Below are 12,658 nucleotides of genomic sequence, written 5' to 3'. Positions count from 1 at the left end.
AGCCATTGTCACACACGACCAAATGGTCCAGATCTTGATGTAGATTTTGGTGTGGATCCTTGTCAAAATCTGCAGCACACAATATGCTGCAGATTTTGGTGCGGATCCATACCAAAAACTGTCACTTGTGAATTTATTCCAGAAGGTGAAATTTTTCTCTCAGTGTGAAGTCCCGTACAACCCCGTGATCACAAAAGAAATAATACATTAAAGGCCCCCTGCACACAGGCAGAAATTCTGCTGCGGGATTTCTCCACAGAATCTCCGCCTGTACCCGCTTGCATAGGATTGCATTAGATAATGCAATCCTATGCACACAGCCGCAATTTGCCTGCGTGAAAACACGCACGGAAAACAAATCGCGGCATGTTCCATTCCTGTGCGGGTCTCGCAGAGGCCCACACAGAAATGTCAGTAGTGACAGGCCGGCTCTGCACTGCGCATGCGCTGGCCGGGAGGCAGCCGACACATAGCAGATGAGACGAGATGCCGGGAGCAGGTGAGCCAGCCAACCCGGCCATCTGCAAGCGGCCTGAGAGAGAAAAAAAGGATGTGTTATGCTTATTAGTCATTGCCAAAAAAGCCATGAGTAAAAATAAACATTTACTAGTTTCCATTGGGTAGACACAGAAAGCAGGTACTGCAGTGCAAGAACAGTATATGGACTCCTTGCTCTTCAATAGCTCATCATTTAGGAACCTGTCTTAAAGGGCGAGCACCCACTGGCGTTTGCGTTTTCCGCGGGGAAAAAACGCAGCGTTTTCGCCGCGTTTCCCGCGTTTTTTCCGCCCGTTTTCCGCTGCGTTTTTCGCGGCGTTTTCGCGGCGTTTTCGCGGCTTTTCTATTAATTTCCATGGAGAAAAATAAGGACACATATGCAACTGACAGCTCCTATGTTAAAAACGCAAACGCAACGCAAAAAAAACGCCAGTGGACAGGAACACATGTTATCTCTATGCCTGTGCAGGAAAAACGCAAAACGCAAAACGCAAAACACAGGTAAAAAAACGCCAGTGGGTGCTCGCCCTTAATCTTGGAATACAACCCTGGGTGAAAACTTTCTAACTGCTGCCACCAAGACGCTATTAATTTCATTTTTTTATTACAACAAAATTTCTTATAGCAATATTAGAGATGAGCGAACGTACTCGGTAAGGATAGATACTCGAGCGAGTATCGTCCTTACCAAGTACCTGCCTGCTCGCCCGCAAAGATTCGGGTGCCGGCGGGGGTGAGTGCTGTGTTGCGGGATCGAGCAGGAGGGAACAGGGGGGAGAGAGAGAGATCTCCCTCCCGTTCCCCCCCGCTCTCCCCCGCCGCTCCCCACCCCCTGCCGGCACCCGAATCTTTGCAGGCACTCGGTAAGGACGATATTCGCTCGAGTATCTGTCCTTACCGGGTACACTCGCTCATCTCTAGATAATATGCTTGGCAATTCTTGTACAACTACTTTTGAAAAATAAAGTTATCAACTTTGTCCGTGAAGGCGTAGTATTTCATGGTTTCATTTCTTTAACAGTCCATCAGTATTTGTGATTCAAGAAATTCATTAGCTCAGTTCCTTACATGCAATCTAATAGATACTAGAAAGCTGCTGTCTGTATTTAAGGTGATAATAGCCCCCCAAATCTACTAGGCCCCTATACATATGCAGGTTTCACATATAATATGTCTGCCCCTGTAACTTCCTTATGATATTGGCTTGGTTTAGTACTATCATTGAGAATTATGTTAATCTAGTTCCTACCTAGTAAAAGTTAGATCAGTGTTTCTCAAACTCCTGTCTTCACGACCCTCAACAGGTCAGGTTTGCACACGTGATATAATTATTGTCACAGGTGTACTCTATACAGGATATCCTCAAATCATAGCCTGTTGGGGGTAGTGAGGACTGCAGTTTGGGAAAAACTGAGTTACCTTAGACCATAGCAGGCAATATGCATGAACACTTGGATCCATGCAAAATGCATAGGAGATTATCATGTAAATCTGAGTACATGGTAGTAAAGTAATAAATGCTCAGCTATGTAACTATGAGCTGTTACTATTTAGATGAATATTTTTAATAATTCTGTACACATAATACTGTAAAACCAGTTGTATTATAATGCGCCAAAAATATATTTATTTGCTTATGACAGATCACATGAAAAGCATATCTCCAGATTCCACTTTTCGACATGTGTGAACTCAAGGTGCCCACTGAATAAATGATCATGGGCTAAATCCATCATTGCCGTACAAAGACTTTTGGGAATTAAAAGTAGTTCAATAATTTCCACTTGTACTTCTATGACCCAGAGCAATAAATCATCCTAGATTATAAAATGCAGGCCATGTACTTCTGTTTTACCTTCTAGTGTCACACCAATTAATCTCTACAATATAGCTATGTAGAGGCTTGGTTCTACAGATATAAGAGGAACTATTACTTTGCCTAAAACTAGCTATTCATAAGGTGAATATCTTACAGCCTGAGAAATGGCTACTGATAACATTACATTAAGTTGCCCTACTAATGTATGTTTTTTGAAAAGTATCACATACAGTACAATGGAAATTCATACTGAAGGTATTTTGGCTTTAATAAAAAGAAGAAGTTTAGCTATTGTTTCTAAGTACAGGTTCAAAGGGGTTTATATAGGTGTGGAAAATAGGGCTGTTGTTTTTCCAGATAGAGCGCCATGTCTGTCCATGACCTTTGTCTGTTATTGCATCTCATTTCCATTCAAATTAAATGGCACTGAATGAAATATGATATACAGCCCATGAAAAAACAGCACACCCTTTGTTTCTAGTCCTGGAGATACCCACTCAATTGTTATGTTTTTATTTGTAGGTTTCCCAAATAATTTGAGGATTTTTTTTTTATAATAGGATTTTAAATCTGAATATTTGCAGTCTGTACTCTTATAGAATTACTAGACCTACAGAGGGCAAAATATAAGATTGAATTAGATTTCTTTCCATTAGAAACTTCTATATTTTTCAATCAAATAGAACCCTTAACCCCTTGAGTGGCACGCCCGGAAAATTTCCGGGACGAGCTCCACTGCTCATAGCAACATAGCCCGGAAGATTTCCGGGCTATGTATCACTATGGGAGCTGCAGAGCACAATGCCACAAGCTGTGACAGTGTGCTCTGCCTGCACAGACCCACACAGAGCAGTGCAAGGGCTTTGAAAAACCAGCAGAAGATATTGCGGACATGTCGGCAACCTCCTGCTTTGTTTACAGGTTGCCATAGAGACCATCGGCTTGTCAGAAGCAAGCCGATGGTCTCTGTGGCAGGGAGAGCTGGTTGTTAGCTGTCAGAGGACAGCTAGGTACCTGCTCTTACAGCAGAGATCAGAGAAAACCTCCGATCTCTGCTGTGTTAACCCTTTACATGCTGCAGTCTATGTGACTGCAGCATGTAAAGGGCTGTCACTGCAGCATGTAAAGGGCTGTCATCATCGGACCCCTGGAATGTGATCAGGGGTCCTGATGGGTCCCTGTGGAAGTCCCCTAAAGGGACAAAAAATTAAAAAATTAAAAAAAAAAAAGTAAAAAAATTACTAAAAAAATAAAAAAAACACTTGTCTCCCTCTACTTTGTAAAAAATCAAAAATACAATCACACGTGTGGTATCCATGCGTCGTAATGACCCAGAGAAGGAAGTTAATACATTATTTAACCCCTTAGGGCGAGCACCCACTGGCGTTTGCGTTTCCCGCGGGAAAAAAACGCAGCGTTTTCGCCGCGTGTCCCGCGTTTTTCCCGCGCGTTTTCCGCGGCGTTTTTCGCGGCGTTTTCGCGGCGTTTTCGCGGCTTTGCCATTAATTTCCATGGAGAAAAATAAGGACACATATGCAACTGACAGTTCCTATGTTAAAAACGCAAACGCAATGCAAAAAAAACGCCAGTGGACAGGAACACATGTTATCTCTATGCCTGTGCAGGAAAAACGCAAAACGCAAAACGCAAAACGCAGGTAAAAAAACGCCAGTGGGTGCTCGCCCTTAATGAGATGGCCCTTTTTTTCTTTTTTCCCCATGTCTTTTTTTCCTCCCCCCTGTTTAAAAAATCACAACTTGTCCCGCAAAAAACAAGCCGTCATATGGCCATGTCAATGGAAAAATGAAAAAGTTATGGTTTTTGAGACACAACTGCAAAACTAGTTGAAATTCAATGATTAGACCATTTTAAAAAACCTGCCCTGGTGGGCACGACAGGGTGGTAGGAAACCTGCCACTCAAGGGGTTAAAGGCACTGTTTACCTTGGAAATCTCTTTTTGCCAGGCCCCCAGAGCAAGAGATGCTCTTTGTCACCATTGTCCTCTCTGGCTAATAGTTAAAGGTGCTCTGAGGATCCATATCTATTTATTTAGAATTCGTCAATAAAGTACTTGAAAATATTTTTCCTAAATCAGACAACTCTTTTAACCCCTTTACGCTATAGGACGTACAGCTACGTCCTGCAGCTTCGGGGTATGTATGAAGGGGGATAGCGGGGTGATCTCACATCATACAATGCGCGTGCCAGCTGTTTCTTACATCCGACATCTGCCTGCAACAGCTCAGACAAGCCACTCCGCTCATCGGAGCTGTTAACCCATCACTGTCAATTCTGACAATAATGAGATTTTGGGTTGCCGTGCAGTTGTCATGGCAGACGGGGGCCTTCTGGAAGGGAACCTTGTGTGGCACAGAGTGTTAAGGAAGCAGATATGCAGTCCTAAGCTCTCAATCATGACCTGAAGGTTGCGGGTTCAATCCCCACGTGATTCAGGTAGCTGGCTCAAGGTTAACTCAGCCTTCCATCCTTCCCAGGTCGGTGAAATAAGTACCCAACTTGCTGGGGGTTTTAAAAATGACTGCGGAAGGTATTGGCAAACCACCCCACAAAAATAGTCTGCCAATCTGCCAAGCAGTCAGTCATGACTCGGTGCTTGCACCAGAGGATTTTACCTTTACCTGGTTATCTAAGTCAAAATTATCGATAAACATAATCCAATGTTTTATTATAGATAAACATAATCCAAAGATAGTCCTGACCTTATCCTTATTAAAATGTTGTGGCATGGCCTGAATAAGGCAGTGCATACAGAACATTCCAGAAATATTGATGAACTGTAAGGGAGGAGTAATAGTTCAAAATTCCCCCTTTATTGCTGTGCAAATCTTATTTGCACCTAGAGGAAATGTTTGATGGAAGGACCTTGCTGGTAAAATTGGCTATACGGGTTATTAAAGACAGTGGTTAACTTACTATTTCTCCCTGCACTGTGGTTGACATAAATGGTGCACCTGTTTGTTCATTTTATATATTTTTTTAATGAATTTTTATTTAGCCAGCATAATTAACAAATAAACAGAGGTAGCTGGTACCGCAGGTGCCCATCTTGGTAGTACATCACATTGCATAAATACAGGAACAGAAAAGCCGCCATTACTTATGTATGAGTGTACATTCCTCCTGACACATTGTATGTGGCTACAAAATTTTATTTTATCTTTGTCAACTGTTGCTAATCAAAAACCATAAAAAAGAGGGACTTCAAGTCCGGAGACCAAGTGCAACAAGAGAAAAAGAAAAAAAAAAGAAAGGGTGAACACAGTGGTCTGCTGGCAGCCCTGCATTCTTTTTCAGGGAAAGGCTTTACATATAAGCCCTTCCCTAAAAAAGAAAGATTTTAGTGTAAAAAAAAAAAATATATATATATATACTTACCTCTCCGCCGCTGCCGTGACCCCTGCAGGGATGAAGAACATATCTGCTGCATGCGGCAGATGTTTTCTTCATCCCCGCTAGTTAAAAGAATTCCCTGCTGCTACATCTGCCACATCTGTGACAGATGCAACAGAGGAATTCTTCAATTCTCTACCGCAGCTGTCACACATGTCAGCTGCAGTAGAGGATTCTGCTGCCAGCAATTGATTTTGGGGAAGGGCTTTAAATATAAGCCCTTCCCTGAAAATTAGGTAAAAGTGGTTTAAAAACCAAAAAAAATAGATACTCACCTTGCTTCTGCTGCCGGGGCTCAGCCGCATCTTCTCCTGCTGTCCCCTGTACTGTGGCGCTGATCTATCAGCAGGCAAGGATTTAAAATCCCCGCCTGATGAATGAATGACGGGCAAGAGCTGCCTGTGATTGGCTGAGCACCTCAGCTAATCACATTCAGCTCTTTCAGCAGGCGGGGATTTTAAATCCCCGGCTGCTGATAGATCAGCACCACAGTGCAGGGGACAGCAGGAGAAGACGCTGTCTTCTGTAAAGCATGGACATGTGCACACCTGTAAAGCATGGACATGTGCACACACCATAGGGAATGCACTGTTGCAATCAGAAGCGTGTTTTTGTGCGTGCGCATGCACACACAAAAACACGCTCATGTGCAGCCACTCTCAAAAGAAGAGATTTAGCTTAAAATACAGGTCAAGCGGCTAGTCCTCCAACTTATTTCCCCCCTTAACACCTAAACAGGCATTCCCATTTCTGTTGCAGGGCAGTTCCCCTAGCCACCCCAGATCTTGTCAAATTTCTACGGGCATCCCCTGGCCATATACGATAGCTTGTACCTTGGCATTGCAGAATTTACCTCCTGGACCCATGCATCCCTGGTTGGCATTAAAAAAAAAACTTATATAACATGCAAGTTGCCACAGCCACTGGTAAGTCTCCAACCAGCCCCAAAATGTGTTTCCATGAATGTGAGAATATCCCTCCAATAGTCTTGCAGGATGGTGCACTCCCAAAACACATGCATGATGGTCCCATCAGCAACTAGGCATCGTGGGCATATCGCCAAAGGGAGCAGATGCATAGTGTGCAGCCTGCAAAGGGTATAGTAAATGCAATGCAGAAACTTGACCTGGATAAGCCTGTCCCTAGCGCTAATCAAAGGAGGACCAGAACCTTTTAGTATGTCTCCATCTTCCCCCAATAGCATATCAGGGATATCAGTAACCCATTTCTGCATGGCCTTTTCACTCAGCGGCCATGCAGAAATCGGTTACTAACAATGGTTTAACAAGGCTACACATCTGCGCCAAGCCTTCCAACCATGTCAGAGACAATGGTTAGGATAGGCCCTCACTACATCCCGTAGCTGGTAGTATCTAAAATAGGAATACTCAGGCAGGTTGTTTGTGCATTATTAGTTTAGTTAGATTGTATTTGTCTATATTTTTAGTTTAGATAGCAGACATATCATATTTTATTAGTATTCAATGCAGAAATCCAGGTAATTCCATTGTGTTCCCTTACTTTTTCTTGCAACTATACAATAATTTAGCAGATCCATGTACAGGCAAAAGCTTTTATGCATTGTGACATTAATCACAGCAACAGTCTAATCTCATTACACTGGGTTCCTAGTGATCATATGGTCAGTCATGTGATCACTGTAGGAGAGAGAAAATGCAGCGCTAGCACACACAGATCGAGATGGCAGAATTGCAAATTTTGCCTTCTCTCTGCAGCATTTGACTATCACTGACAGCTCTGTTCATGTAGTTTCATATTCCTTTATGTAACCCTCATTCGGTGATGGCAAAACAAATCCCTGTTGTGATCTGCCTGTAATGAAGTGCAACAGCAGCAGACAAGAACTTGTTGGCCTGCGTTAATGAAGAATATTCTTTACTGTACTTGTAAAACAATACTCCCTTGTAAAACATATATTAAGATCAGTCTATTAACAACTTTTAGTCAATATGATTTAGAGACATAGCACATTGGAAACAAGCCCTAATGCAGATATTCATCTTTAGCAGACTAACTTGGCTAACTTGCTGTCGAAACAGGACAGTCACTTGTCTTTGCCAGGCTAAAAAAGGCAGAGGTCACACTGGTAGGGTGGGCAGCTCTGATGATCAGTAGTTCTTCACCTAGAATTCCTTGCCTTCTCCATGTCTATTTCCTGTGTTTAATAAAAGCTTCCTGCATGGCATAAAGGTTCAGGTTGTAGGACCTGGTATACTTCCCATGCACGACCAAGAACTCTCTTATTGGTCCTGCCACTCTAATGGCCAACTGCATCTGCCTCTATATGTGAAATCCTGGCACTGCCTATCCAACGCATCATTGCTCAATGGAGCAATGCACTTAGCCTTTTTTCTGTCTTGCATCCAGCTCGGCCTGTCCTCCCTACTTAACATTCTAATGCATCATTACCATGGCTCTTGTCACTAAAGAGCAATGTAGCCATAGCAGCATAGACATTGCCATTGTTTGGGAGCTTATGCACCTCCACTCAAGCTACTGTTAACCAATTTGTGTGACCTAATTTCTGTATGGCCAAAGGTACATGGCCCAAGGCTGGACACCATAGTAAAGTTTTGAATGGAGTCCCTTTCGTCCGTGTACATTTACCAGCCCCGTGTAAAAGTTCATGCAAAGACACACTTTCCTATCAGGTTATGCTAAAAAAAAACCTAGGCTACCAAGTGTGCCCTTACCATTATAGGCTTAGGAATAATGTAATAAGCAGCTGAGCACTAATATGTTTCTCCAGACCCCAGGAGAGTATCGCACACTGCATATACAAGGTGCAAATATTATCACCATACCTACTACCTCTATACTTTCACTGAACAAAACCCACTACACCATGACAGCATTTCAAATAATGATACTATATAAGGGCCAAATAATACCCCCACAACATGATCACATGTTACCACCACATAATAACTAATACTACCAAGACAGCTACAAAGATCAATATAACCAATAATACCATATGAAGGCCAAAAAATATCCCCAGATCATGACCACTTATTACCATCACATAGTGACTGAGAAATAGCACCATACTGAAAGAAAATAAACACAATTAGAACCAATCTGAAATCAGGGATTGGTGGTAGCAGTCACTTGCCAATTAGCATATGACCTCAATACCAGGAAGTGAAGGATGGGCGTGGAGCAGCGGGGGAGTATACTGATTTTAATTTATAGCCTTTTCCCCAGTTAATATATGAATTCTCAGGGGAGCCCAACAGCCCAGGCCCAACATGACTATGGCTATCTAACAACCACTATGGCTACTACAGTAGTAGTTTCAAACCTGTATACACACATAAGAGCAGACTGGAAGATACAGGCACACAGGAAAAATGAGGAAGGATGGCCATGGGTTGAAGATTGCCCTTCCTACATGTCTTCAAAAGAATATAGGGTCCAAAAGCTATTAGCAAGGAAAAAAGTTCAGAACAAATATACCCCAAAATACACGAGCATAAATCTTGATTAAAATATAAGCATTTTATTGTTCAGCATACTAAATACCTCTGCATGCTGCCCCTCTGTGCCCACAATTTCCAAGATCCACTCCTAGACAAATGGAACTATTGCTTCTCGTACAAGGATGGAACCCAGTGATGTCAGGATAGGGGTGTGTGTGGAGGAGTGCTGATGGGAGTCAGTCGGAGGAAATGGTGACCTGCGCTAGCATGCAAATTGTAGTCAGCAGGAAGTGGGTTATTCTGTTACATAGGAACACCTTGACAGAGCAAAAGCAACAGTAAGGCTGCTTGTAGACAAGTATTTAAAAACACGGCTGTAATATGGAAGCATATGATTTGGCAATAGAAAATGGCTGTAAAAATACATGCATATGATTAGTGCTATAGATTTTAGAGATGAGCGAGCACCAAAATGCTCGGGTGCTCATTACTCGGGACGAAATTATCGCGATGCTCGAGGGTTCGTTTCGAGTAACAAACCCCACTGAAGTCAATGGGCGACCCGAGCATTTTTGTATATCGCCGATGCTCGCTAAGGTTTTCATTTGTGAAAATCGGGGCAATTCAAGAAAGTGATGGGAACGACACAGCAACGGATAGCGCAGGCGAGGGGCTACATGTTGGGCTGCATCTCAAGTTCCCAGGTCCCACTATTAAGCCACAATAGCGGCAAGAGTGCCCCCCCCCTCACTGTCAGCATAAAGATCGTTCTCCTCTGCCATAGCTGTAACAGCTGTGGCAGAGAAGAACGATGTTAGCCCATTGAATTCAATGGAGCCGGCAATACAGCAGGTTCCACTAAAAGCAATGGGCTGCCGGCGTGCGCGGGATGAATTGTCGGGAAGGGCTTAAAGGGGTTGTCCCGCGCCGAGACGGTTTTGTTTTTTTTTTTAACCCCCCCCCCCCCCCCGTTCGGCGCGAGACAACCCCGATGCAGGGGTTAAAAAAACAAACCGCTCAGCGCTTACCTGAATCCCGGCGGTCCGGCGTCTTCATACTCACCTGCTGAAGATGGCCGCCGGGGTCTGCTCCCTCCGTGGACCGCAGCTCTTCTGTGCGGTCCATTGCCGATTCCAGCCTCCTGATTGGCTGGAATTGGCACGTGACGGGACGGAGCTACAGGGAGCCGGCATTCTGCACGAGCGGCCCCATTGAAGACAGGAGAAGACCCGGACTGCGCAAGCGCGGCTAATTTGGCCATCGGAGGGCGAAAATTAGTCGGCTCCATGGGAACGAGGACGCCAGCAACGGAGCAGGTAAGTATAAAACTTTTTATAACTTCTGTATGGCTCATAATTAATGCACAATGTACATTACAAAGTGCATTAATATGGCCATACAGAAGTGTATAACCCCACTTGCTGCCGCGGGACAACCCCTTTAAATATAGAAGCCCTTCCCTGCAATTCATCCAGAAATGTGTAAAAATAAAAAAAATATACCGTATATACCGGCGTATAAGGCGACGGGGCGTATAAGACGACCCCCCAACTGTCACCTTATACGCCGGGAATACAGCGGAGCAAAAAATAAAAATCATTACTCACTTCCCCCGGCGTTCTGCGGCACGTCTGCAGGATGTCGCTCCCTCCTGGTCCCCGGCAGAGCATTGCTTTCTGGACGCAGGGCTTGAAATCCCCGCCTCCAGAAAACACACGTGCCTTCAGCCAATCACAGCCAATGACAATGATGTCATTTAATGGCTGTGATTGGCTGACGGCGTGTGTTAGCTAATCATAGTAGCTTTCTGGAGGCGGGGATTTCAAGCCCTGCGTCCAGAAAGCAATGCTCTGCCAGGGACCAGGAGGGAGCGACAGCCTGCAGCAGCGCCGCAGAACGCCGGGGGAGGTGAGTAATGATTTTTTTTTTTTTGACACTTTCTTTTTTTTGTATTACCGGCGTATAAGACGACCCCCGACTTCAGAGCAGATTTTTCGTGGTTCAAAAGTCGTCTTATACGCCAGTATATACGGTATATACTTACCTTGTCCCGGCAGACGGAGTTCAGCGCGGCCGGCCTACAGTGGGTGTGAAGGGGGTATGAGTCAGACCTGCCCCCTTATTGGCTCAGCGCTGAGTCTGACTCACACCCCCTTCACACCCACTGCTGGCCGCCGCGGCTAAACTCCGTCTGCCGGAACAAGGTAAGTATATATATATATATATTTTTATTTTAACACATTTCTGGATGAATTGCAGGGAAGGGCTTATATATTTAAGCCCTTCCCGACAATTCATCCCGCGCACACCGGCAGCCCATTGCTTTCAGTGGAACCTGCTGTATTGCCGGCTCCATTGAATTCAATGGGCAAACATCGTTCTTCTCTGCCACAGCTGTTACAGCTGTGGCAGAGAAGAATGATTTGTCTTCTATATGTTCTCAATGGGGTCGGCGCTGCTGCCGCCGGCCCCATTGAGCGCATATAGAGAAGAGAACAGGAATCGCAGATCGCAGATAGGTGCGATCTGCGATTTCTATGGCCTAAGAAGGACCGTTGGGGTTCTTGATGCCTAAAATCACTCCTAACACTCTCCCTATAGCAGCTCCGGCATCAACAGCACTTTCCCTGAACTATGTCAGAATGCATCTGTGGCGAGCCACGGGCGGGCAGATTTTAATACTCGGGTGACACCTGATCTCGCCAGCCACTCACTGCAGGGGGGTGGTATAGGGCTTGAACGTTGCAGGGGGAAGTTGTAATGCCTTCCCTGTCTTTCTATTGGCCAGAAAAGCGCGTTAACGTCTCAGAGATGAAAGTGAAAGTAACTCGAACATCGCGTGGTACTCGTTTCGAGTAACGAGCATCTCAAACACCCTAATACTCGAACGAGTATCAAGCTCAGACGAGTACGCTCGCTCATCTCTAATAGATTTATATTAGCTTCGAATTACGGTTCCCTCAGCACAGACCTAATACAGACCAAAATTCGACTATCTGAAAGTGGCTTAAAGCATGAGTAGTCGCCATTGGGTCATGTGACATGAATGAACAAAAGGAATACATGCTTTTTCATCAAGCATTGAATAATATAATTATGTAATACTTGGGCAATTAACTATATAGCTTTCTGCTGGGAGGGTGGGGAAAATTTCAAAAGTGATACTTGACATTACAGATTATAATGAATTACATAATATTTGACTGAAAATTGAGAGGTCTGCATTAGAAATAAATGAGCTAAGTAACTAGGTTTAATTTTTACATCAGATTGTGACCGTTCACACTGCAGCAAATTAGAAATAATCATCAATGTACAACATGCAAACAGCATATAACTGACACTGTCAGAGCTTCCATTTTTTTCAAGCTTGCTTTTTTTTTGCCCTCTTTCTTGGTGTTTTGTCCACTGTGCGCAATACACTGTTTAATATCTTTCTCACATAGAAATAAACCCCATAGAAGTTGAAAGAGCCATGTTTTATTA

General features: G+C 44.0%; 1 protein-coding gene across 1 annotated transcript in view; it reads left to right on the top strand.

Moving 5' to 3' along the window:
• DOK6 (docking protein 6) overlaps positions 1-12,658 on the top strand; it is a 506,258-nt gene that overhangs the window by 249,128 nt on the left and 244,472 nt on the right. The gene's annotated exons all lie outside the window — the stretch shown is intronic.

Source organism: Eleutherodactylus coqui, chromosome 9 (assembly GCF_035609145.1).
Source record: "Eleutherodactylus coqui strain aEleCoq1 chromosome 9, aEleCoq1.hap1, whole genome shotgun sequence".
Lineage (NCBI taxonomy): Eukaryota > Metazoa > Chordata > Amphibia > Anura > Eleutherodactylidae > Eleutherodactylus > Eleutherodactylus coqui.
The sequence above is the reverse complement of the archived record's forward strand: the minus strand, read 5'-3'. Positions and strand labels throughout refer to the sequence as shown.